Raw genomic sequence first — 11,731 nt, forward strand, 5'->3', positions numbered from 1 at the left:
TCAGAGAGCCTCTTCACCTCCCCTGCCACATGTGGACTTGGACACATTGTAAAGACAGCAATCTATGAAGCCGAAAGTGGGGACTCCTTAGACACCGAATAGGTTGGGGCCTTTTTCTTGGACTTTCCAGCTTCCACAACTGTGAGAAATAAATTTTTGTTGTTCTAAGCCCCACCAATCTATAGTATTTTAATATTCCTACTGCAGCCTGAGAGAACAGAGACAAGCTACATTCCCTCTATTTAGTGATGGGTGGATTTTCTGTTTATTAATTATGTTTCAAGTGTAAGAATACCTGATCCTTTGACATTTGTAGAGGAGCAGATGGTGCTTCTGTGAGGCTGTGATGGCTGTGGGATATTCGAAGCCTGAGGCTTTTCCATCCCGTTATGGCTGATGCCTTTGGGGAGAGCGTACCACATGCACATGCCGGCAATGGCCCATCCTACTTTTGCAGAATAAAACACTGAGTGTTGCTAGGAGGCAGGAGAGCCAGGGTTAACTGATTTGTTGATCTGTTGCAGCTTCATGATTACCCTTCCTGAGTTCTCACAGTGACCCTGCCTACTCTGTATAACCTTTGTCACCAGCTTAGAGTTCTTGCAAATGAACTTGACATACAGAGCATTCTTCTCCTCCTCCTAGGTTGGGGTGTACATTCCTGTTTATTATTATCATCATCATTTTGTTCCCCTTCTGCCGGGACCATTGCAGCAGCCCCTACAGCCCATGGCTAGGAGGAGTGAGAGTTATGAGAAACACTTGTCGCTCGATAATGTAACACATTGGTGAAAAGGGCATGGGGAGGGATTCAACTTTCCTACCACGAGAGCTCGTGAGACGAGAGTATCAGTGATTGGCAGTCTCTACATCTGTGGTGCAAGTAGCCATGAGATCACCTCTACAAGTCGCAGCAGGAGTAGGCAGCCAGGGAGCCTGCTATTCTATCACAGACCGGCTCAGTCTGACTCATTCCCTTCTCCTGCCTACAGAGCACCTGCCCGTGTCTCTCTGAGAAAGGCTGAGAAGACTCATTCTTCTCTTGAGACTGCATCTTTCTCTCAAAGACTCTCTCTCTTGGCTACAGGGAATAGCCCTTAGGCACCTAAGGGTAATTGTTCTCAAGAGCTCAGGAGTCCTCCTCCTGGACCTAGATAAACCGGCTGAGCCCTGGCCAGTCCTGGCCCTGACAAGCGGTGGCAGCGGTGTGGGCTGTGACAGACCATCTCTTCTTTTTTCCCTCTTCCTCTTCCCTCTCCTCCTTCTCCTTCTAATTCCTCTTCTTGCTCTTCTTTCTTTATTAGTTTCTATTAATTATAAGTTCTTCCACCTCTCAGGACAGTTTTCCACTTCATTTTTAATAATATAATGAAACTTTGATTTTAAAAACGTTTGTTATATCATGAAATTTATATAATTTTGCTCTACCCCAAATTGCTATATGAACACCTAATCTTTATTCAAGCCATCTAACAGTAGTAACATTAGATACCACAGCATAGACTGATTTGGAATCTTCAGTTTTTTTAAGGTCCCAATGAACTTTATAACATGTTTAGCATGATGTTGTGTTTTATGAACATAGAACTAATCAATGCTTAATATTTTCTTTGATTTTAAGGCACGATATTTGCATCTTTTAGATATTCTTCTTCATGTAGTCCAACAAAAAGTTTAGCAGAAAATCTGATGTATATGTTCATGAAGAATATTTGATATAATTAAAACAATTTTCCAAATAGTTGCATTGTGGCAGAGAAAAATGAAATGTTATATTCCTAGTATCAGGGAAGATATAGGAAAAATGCATGCTACTTGATCTTGTTAATGTTTTTCTCCTTCTTTAAATGCATTATTTGATATATAATTTAAAAATATTATAGTATTTAACAATTTATATATTTTTTACTCTTAAACCAATGTTTTCAAATGTGTAAATTGGGTTAGTTCTCGCTGACCTGAAGGCTGTATTTTTGTGAAATTAACTTCTTTGTTCTGTTAAAGTGACTCCTGGAGTCTTGAACAAGGTTTGACTATTTGAGGTGTGAAAGCAGGAATCCAGCAGGTGACTTGTTATTTTTTATCCCTTTACTCCTGTTTCAGGAGTGTTTCCCCAGGGGTATCTCAGTAACTCTAGTAAAGAGACCAGGTCCCATTAACTTTCATGTAACACTTTTCTCTCTTGATTTTCACATAACTAGACTTCTTGTTTTCATTTTTCGCTGATCCTCAGACATAAATCAAAATGACATTTATTCATCAATCTCTTTGTTAATTTTATTTTAGGGACGCATAAGGTGGAATATGATACATTCAAATTTTAGAAATTCCAATTTGTAAACTATCTGATGATTAAATTGATCTCTTTGTGTTATAAATAAAAATTCTTTGAATACATAGTTACATAGGTGCTTACTTTCAGGACATGTAATTTGATACATTAGCTGACTATATTTATTTTTTATTCTTGCGTTTTAGAAATAATCGTTTTTACTACAGTTATATTAGAAATCACTACTGCGGGCAGCATACGTAGAGTCTAATATTTGAGAGAATACTTCAGCCTCAATTGCCAAAGATGTCTCCACTTTTCGTCTATCTTTAGTCACCTTCGTCTGTCCTAACTCACTACATATTCAACCACTAAGATTAGCCCTTCAGTGTGAATGAAAAAAAGAAAAGTCTTTAATCACTCTCATGATTCCATCTAACGCTTTTCATCTATATTTTTCTCAGTTTCATTTTGTTCCTCTCTGTTCATTAAATGTGCTTTGGAAAAACATCAGCAGTAATATATTTATTACCAAGTTCAATGAACATCTTTTGTCCCTATCTGTCTTGCCCTTTATAAAATATTTAATACTGTTAATCAAGGGGGTAGTAATCTACCATCTAGCATGCTGAGAAAGCCTCCTTCTAGAAGACTATGGTTCATCAAATAGGCCTCCAAAAAGACATTAAATGTAATTAGGAGACACAGATGCCTATTTTTTTTTTAAACTTTGTTTAGCATCACTTATCCTGCAATAGGATGCCCTCATCCAATGGAAAAATATATTCTTTGACATGCGAATTCATGTCACAGAATCCTGGCTGCTAGCAAAACCCCCATGAGAGTGATTACTGATTTCAATAATGGCTGTATCTGGTTTTGGCAAAGTTTTTGGTAATACAGCTGTGAGCTCCAGGCTTCATGTGAATTATTTAACAGCAGGAGTCCTTTTGTGTTTTGTGAGAGATAAACTGAATAGAACGTCTTTGTACCCGCGTGGAGAGTAGGACAACTGCACAACTGTAAGAAAAATAATTAAAATAGAACACATTCTATGAATGTTTTTTGGAAGACATCACAGAGAGTAATATAAATGTTAATTTTCTGCTTGCATTTGTGATTTCCATTTTTAATTTTTTTTTCAAATCCCTACCTTCTGTGACTTTTTAAACATGTTGGCTCAACAGATTACATAGACCATGTATTTATATATGTTAAATATTGTATCTTATGATTTTGAGATATCACAACATATTTTTTCATTTTTTTCTTCACATATAACTTTGTAAGATAAGTAGGTCAAAAAGATATAAAGGATTACGCTGGCAGAGAGATATTTGCAGAACAAATTCAGTAGCCTACCATAATGCTTGGGATAAATGAAAGAACTATTCTATTCCTTGGAATCATCCTTGATTGACATGGAGTAAAAATTGGTTGGAATTATTGATAATATTTCCTGGATGGAAAAGCTTAATGAATTTAAAGGCATTTAAAGCTGTTCTTCAAAAATTGATAATGAAAAGCAATTTCTTAATCAAAGAGAAATATTCTTAATAATATTTTTTCAGAATGATTAATCAAAGATGGCCTAAGAAGGAAAATGGAAAGAATTGAGGTCATGTGAGGGTTATATCGAAGAGTTGTATGGAGAGATTGAAGTGAGGGGGGTTAAGAAAAAGAGATTCATGTTGACATATTTGTACAATATATGTATTGACATATGTATTCTGAATGGTTTTCGATCATATGTCAATTCTTCAACAAGTCCTCATGGTTTATTCTATTTAAATATTTGGTAATATTATTTATTTTTATTTATTTTACTTCTCATCGGTAGCTATGTTATCTTTCTGTTTATTTGTTCATTGTATATCATCCCATTCTAATGACTATTCTAAGACATGAAGAACTTATTATCTCTTGATCCCCAGCACCTGCAGCATGTTTGTTGCATAGAAAATAGTGAATATTTCTTGAATGAAAGAGTTTACTGAAGTAGTGACAAACTTGTATGTAAATGTCAAGTTATCATTGGTTTGGGGAATTGAAGAACAAGTGAAATTATCTCTTATTTTATGTATTTATTTATTTATTAGAGACAGAATCTCACTTTGTCACCCTTGGTAGTGCCATGGAGTATCAGCTCACTGCAACCTCCAGCTCTTGGGCTTAGGTGATTTTCTTGCTTCAGCCTCCTGAGTAGCTGGGACTATGGGCACCTGCCACAACACCAGCTATTTTTATGTACAATACACAAAAATATATAGTATAGTATTGTATAGTAGTTTGGCCAGGGCCAGACTCAAACTTGCCACCCTCAGTATATGGGGCCGGCACCCTACTCACTGAGCCATCAGTGCCACCCCTCTTATTTTTTCAAGTAGATAAGGGTAAAAAGAGGGAATAAAGAAAAATTAGCATGTCAAATCCAATGTAGAAGGTTAATTAACTCTATCTGTCTAAGAACATCAAGAGAACAATGCATAGAACAACTGTATTTGAAGGATTCTTCATGTTGAAAACCAAGAAATAATACAAAAAAAAAAATTTGAGTGGATAGATACAAAGCACAAAAGAATAATTAACACAAGTTCTAGTCTAATAGGATGTTGACCTAAGGTATTAACATTTCTTAAGTATTCCCTTGCTTATAGACAACACTATTTGTGTGCCCTGAATATTATTACCTTCATTCACTCATGCCAAATTTTGATATATAGTAGCTAACTCACAGCATAAAAGGGGTTAGTAGGAACGCTGAAAAACAAGGCTACAGACATAGGCTAGGTTCAAATGCCAATTATGTTGGGTACTTGTTTAGTCCATTCAGGTTGTTGTTACAGAACATTATAGATTAAGTGACTTATAAACTACAGAAGTTTTAGTAGCTGGGAAATCCAAGATCAAGGCACCTACAAATTCAGTGTCTGGTGAGGGCTCACTTCCTGGTTCATAGATGGACATCTTTTCAATGAGTCTTCACATAGCAGAAAAGATAAAAGAACTCTCTGAAGTTTTATTTATAAGGGCACAGCTAGGGTTTGAATGTCTGAGTTTCTACAAAATTAATACTAGAACATAAACCTTGATGTGATACTATGAGGAATGCACACTTACTAGGTGTCCAAATCATGAAAAAAGAGCCTTTGTGAATGAATTAGTGACCGTATGAAAGGCCTGGAGAGAACTAGCTAGCTTTCTTTGCCCTTTGGCTTTCTGCAATGAGAGAACATGGCATTCAAGGTGCCATTTTGGAAACAGAAAGCAGCCCTCTCCAGACACTGGATGACAGGACCTTGAACTTGGACTTTTCAGCCTCCAGAACTGAGAGAAAATAAATTCCCATTTTTTATAAATTGCTCAGTCTCAAGTGTGTTATTGATTGCAGCCAGAATGGGCAATGATAGGCACAAATCCCATCCCTGAAGACTCTGCCACCATGACCTAATCACTTACGAAAGGCCCCCAATTCCTAACATCCCATTAGGGGTTAGGATTTCAATATTTAAAGTTTACGGTGCATAAATATTCCATTTAAAGTAATTATGGTTATTGGTATTTTGCTCCCTTGGAAAATCGGAAGCATTAAGAAATGTAACTGAAGAAATAATGTGGTGGGATTTACATTTCGAAAGTATACATTTAAAAAATACTTTAAATTTTAACGACAGTGCAGCAAATGAATTGGAAATAGGTAGGGACACATTTCAGGGAGTCATTGCAGTCATCCAGGTTAGTTATTAATAGGTGACATGGAGTTGTGATAGTTGGGATAGATTGTAAAAGACAGATATGAACAAAAACTAATCCAGGACATACGTTGACCAGTCTTGGTAAGTAAATGAATGTTGGAAAAGATTAAAATGTTTGAGAAAGCTGTCAGTGCCATGTGATAAATTGATTACTTACAAAAATAAAAATAAATAAGTTTAATGAAGAAATGTGGTGAATTCCATTTTGGACAGGTGAATTTAACTTGCTTATAAGATAATCATTTGAATTTGGCCCTAGGAAAAGAAGGAATGGGGGAGGGAAAAAATAAGGGAAGTCAAGAAAAGAAGCTATTTTATTTAGGGTAAGTGTGCAGCTTTTTATGCATATTAAGAGATATGAAGAAGAGATATTGTATTTAGGTGAACAAAAGCATTGTTAACAAAAAATGATCAAAATTTAGAGTATGTCCTTTTATCATTTCAAGAGTCCTGGAGCTTGACCTTGGATGATGAAAGTGGGTGACATACGTGGAGAAGAGGATTAAGGATCTCTTTGTGGGGTTGGGTAGGACAAGGTGTGAAAACTGAGATAGACATATAAGTACTCACAGAAGGCAGAAATTCCTCTTTAGGCCTTAATGAAATAATGAAGACTAGACTTGACCTCTGACCTTAAAAACAGAGGAAAAAAATGAGCAAAATAAATGAAACTATTTTTCCAAAATATTGAGAACAAGGCTACACTCCTTCAGAGAAAGGGAATAACAGTGTTAGCTCTACGATCACCCAAACTTTCTCCTAGAAAAATTTCTGGAGGGAAGAGAATGCAAGCAAAGCCCTGTGTCCCTGCTGAGGGGAAGAGAAAGAGATTGAAGTTCAAGGAGGCTGAGGCCATGGGAAATTATGGAGAACTCCAGAAAAGGTGGAGATAGGCAAAGAAAAACCTCCAGAAATCTGTAGATGGATTTGTTTTAACATTTGCTGGTGAATTAGTCTAGAAATAATGGGAAACTTGTCAGAAACAAAAGGTCCAATCAGGGACTTGCAAATTAAAAATTCTCAGAACTCACACCATGTGAGCAGGTGTTTTCCTTTTGCTCAGATATGGCAAAGCGTCCCCAGTGAAATCCCAAACTCCCAGTGAGGACCTCTGCTGCTTCATTTCTGAGGAGTACTCCTGAAATCGTCTTAGAGTTAATGCTACTCTAAGTTCACTACAGTGTATCTTTAAAACAAGCTTGCCAAAATCAATTTTAGTTTGAAAGTGTAGGGGGAAAGGAAAAATCAGAATAAAATTATAAATCTGGCCCAAGATGGCTACAGCTAATCATATGGGTTATAAAATCTAGGCCTATAAAGTAAGCTGGCCTCTTGCCTGCGTAACTGGAGTTTGTTAAATATTTCACTGACAGGTACTGCTAATCAGAAGTAGAACAAAGACAGAATGGAACCAGCCTCTCTCCACAAGACCCGCAGACCCCTAACCGTTCCCCCACCCCCTGGACTGTGTGTTTAGATTATGTGCACTGTCACTGAGCACCTGTCACAATTACAAGACTGGAACTGTTGTTTCACTGCCGGCTTCTTCCACCTTCTGTGCTAGTTTCCTTCTGTTAGAAAATGTATAAATACTTGGCCTCATGTAACCTACTTTGGGACATATTCTCAGTCTGGACTGCATCTGTGTTCTTGAGTTTAAGTCCTGAAATGGCTCAGACTAAACCTACTCGTGATTTCTCTAAGTTCTACTGCCTATCATTTCACTTTTCAGTTAACAAAAGGAAGATAAGAAGATGAGACAGTTAACAAGGTTTATTCACAGTGTCAGTATTTACTAGCTGTGTCTGACAAAACATGTGACCTCCCTCTGGGGGCAGGGGGAACAACAACAATGAAACAAAAACACTGCAAAACTAGTTTCAAAAAAAAAAAAAAATCCAGAAACAACAGAGATTATGCCAAAGTAAAAGTAGCCTTGGGCAAAGGTCAAAAGGAGACTTTCCTTTAAGACTACTGAGACAGAGGAGAGCAGTTCTAACCCAGAGTTCTGAGCTTAGCTCCTTTAAAGCAAAGGGTGGGGGAGATTGTAGCCTGTCTGTATTTAGTAACTAATTTTACCCAAAGGAAAATGTTCTTACATCTTCATGATATAGGTAGTTTAAGAACTTTGAGTAGTACACTCACAAACTTAGGCGCCTACTCTCCCACAGAGACTGGGAGAGAGAGGCCTGATCTTTTCTTGATGATTACATTTCAAAGGGATGGCTCAGGTCCTGGAGACACAGTCTTGGTTTGTAAAACCAACAAGGGTCTTTAACAAGATTTGCATCTCAAAGTGGCAAAACTAAGAAATTACAACTAACTGTTTTCTCAATAAGTTCCAAGAGAAAAGGGAGGGGAGGAGTGACCTAAGGTCTGCGGTTAGAGCATCTGGATTCTATTAGGGCAGGTGTGAAAGGGATGGAGCCTAGAGGCAGAAAGAAATCTAAAGTTTAGTCAAGCTGAGGGAAACCATGACATCATCTTGTCAATGATTTATCTAGCTGTCAAAATGATAAAACAGCTATTATAACAACATACATATATTTGAATAATACACGAACGTATTACAGAATGATAAGGAAGAAAGAACGAAATTAAATATGTACAAACAAAAATATATTTTTAATGAAAATGCTACTACAGGAGAGCAGCAGCAGTTAAAACACTGTGGAAGAGATAGTGAGCTTGGAGACAAAGGAATGGGAGATACACAAAAGGAAGGACAGAGGGAAATTACGAAAAAAGCTTTACAGAACCTCAGTGACCTGGGGGGCAATGTCAGACAGCGGAACACGTATTTATTATAGCTTCAAAAGAAGAGGGAAACAGAAAATATATTCAAAGAAATACAGGTTGAAAAATTCTCAAAATTAAAAAAAAAAATGTTCACTACAGATGCAAGAGACTCACTGAAGTCACAAACAGGATAAGCAATCATGCAAATAAATATGTCCTCAACATACAAAACGCACCTCCAACAAATCTTTGAAATCAGTGACAAAAAGACTATTAAAAGGACCCAGAGGAAGAATCCTCCCAATATAAAGAGGAATAAAGATATGGTTGTTAGTTCTTTCAAAATTATTGACAGAAACAAGAAGTTAAATACATAATGATATTTTTAAATTGCTAAAAGCAAATAATATTTTCAAAGTAGAAACTTATAGACCAAAAATACTCTGCATGGTGAAGAAAAAATAATATTTGAAAGAGGAACACCCCAAGGAATGTTAAAGACATTTATTCTGGTGAAAGTAATATAATAGCTTATAAAAATGTAGATATTGGAAAAAGAAATGAGGAATGCTGGAAATGGAAAAAATGTGAGTAAATGTAAAGTATTTTTTATAATTTTAAAAGGTAATTATTTAAAAATATCAGTGTATTGTGGAGTTTAGAATATACACGGACATAAAAGTTATGAACATATGTCAAAAATAATTCTTTGAAGAAAATATTGAAATAAAGGATGATAAGGGATGATGGAAAGGAAAGAAGGATTCTGATCTACAGCAATGCAACACAAAACAAAACAACGAACAAATAAGTGAATTAATTAAATACAGTCAAATTGGCACTTCAAGAATTTTTATTTTCCTATATTTGGACAATTAATTTGGCAATGACAGAGTGGCTCTTATCTCCCAAATCTATTTTCAACAGTCTATAAAGCTACCATTATCTGATTTAAAAGTGTGACTAGAAGCCAATTGAAGCCCATATTTTAATTGGTAGAAGAAAAAAGGCAAAACATTTTCCAAATATCTGAATTTCAGTTACTTCTTTCCTTGTTTCTTTGCTTTGAATTCATTCATTGTCGTTAATATCCTCCTCTACATCATCGTACCAGGCATTTACCTCGTGCTAACAGTGCCAAAGACATGTGAAAATCGTGCATCTTTAACATTAAATTATCCACATAACAATTTCAAAGTTAGGTGGTATGATTATACACCCAGTATAGATAAGGAAACTGAGGAACAGAGAAGTTAAAGAACTTACTGAAAAAGTGGCAGAGATCAATCTAATCTCAGTCAGCCTGGGTCCAGGCTTGTGTTTCTGCAACTATGCACATCATTAGAAAAAAAAAAAAATCTCAGTATGAGTCAAGAGGACGGCTGTCACATTAGGATCACACGCTGATATCAAAGTTTGAAGCATCTAGCTTCCCCCTGGTATTTAATGGCAAAGGACAAAGATACTTGAAGGAGAAGGGAAATTTAAGAAGATAGAATGTGTGTGTCTGTACATACACACACACTATATATATATTTTGATGATTCACATGGCTCCTGAAGGATTTCTGCTGGAGAGTTATTTTCCTATATCTTGACTCTGTTGACAATAATGAACAGTTTGGAAAATAAAAATAGAACCCAGAAATGTGCCAGTTATTGGTGAGGCTTAAAATAAATTTGGGATTTTAATTTGAAGAATTTTATATATATTTCATAAACTCATGACGTGAGCAGTTAAGGAACAACATGTATTCAGTGGTGTGAACATAATGCATTGCCTTTAACACAGAAACCATGAATAACTTCTTTCTAACTTTTTTTATTAAAGTAGACAGGACAGAGACATTTCATTTCATAGATCATTTCCTTATATTTTACTGAACCTAAAATTGAATGAGAGCAGTTTGCTTTGTGCCAGACTCACCTTGAAGACCGTTCAGACTTCACTAGTCTGTACACGAGGACATGTTCATACGTTTTGAGGACAGGCAGTGGCTGCGATTCTTCCCTACTGCTCAATCTGTTCAGTCCACAGTGACTTTCACTGTTGACACTATTGAGTGATGGACAAAACTGAACCACAGACAAGACTAAAGACTGGACCTGCCGAGGAATGCGCGTGAGAACTTGCATTGATGTCACTCTACTTCAAAGTGAATTCTCAGAAATGTGCTGAGAGTTTTGTTGTTGAGATCCCGTCTCTCTGCTTCCAAGATGGTGCTTTGTTGCTTCATTCTCCAGATGGTTCCAACACTATGATCTCATAGAGCAGAAGAGGCAGGAAAGGAAAAAGGCTAAGTGCTGTGTGAAGCCTCCCGCAGGAAGGACGTAATTCATTCAGGAGGGTGAGCCCTTAGCACCTAATCACTATTTAAAGTTCCCATGTCTTAATCCTATTGATTTGGGGATTAAGTTTAAACATACAAAATTTGGAGGCCATATTCAGACCATTGCAGGTGGCTTTGCTATTTTTAGTAAATGCCTTAAAATACTTGTGGTTCAGTTTTCTCATCAATAAAATGCAGATACTAATGCATGTTTTAAAATATTATCATAAGGATTAAATGAGTCAATATAAATAATAATTACAATGCAGTTTCTGAAATATTTTATCAATTAACATGATGATGATGATGATTAAAAAGAGCAAATGTATTTTCAAAGTGTATCATGTGTCAGCATTATTCTTGTGCTTTTCATATATCTATGTATTTTGTTGCTATTAGCTTCATTTTCTTTTCATAATTTCCTGAAATTTAATGATGTATTAGCAACTTAAAAATAATGAAAATCCAAGAATGAAAGTTTTGAAAGCCTCTTAAAAATAGTTAATATGTGATTTTCCTAATTTTGTGAAAGTTATACACTTATGTTAAATTGCATAATAATTTTAGAATGTTATATCACATTATTCTAAATATAAATTAATCCAAATAGTATTCATCTTTGAGCTGACAAATCCA

Source organism: Otolemur garnettii, unplaced genomic scaffold, assembly GCF_000181295.1.
Source record: "Otolemur garnettii isolate 467f Iridium unplaced genomic scaffold, OtoGar3 scaffold00033, whole genome shotgun sequence".
Lineage (NCBI taxonomy): Eukaryota > Metazoa > Chordata > Mammalia > Primates > Galagidae > Otolemur > Otolemur garnettii.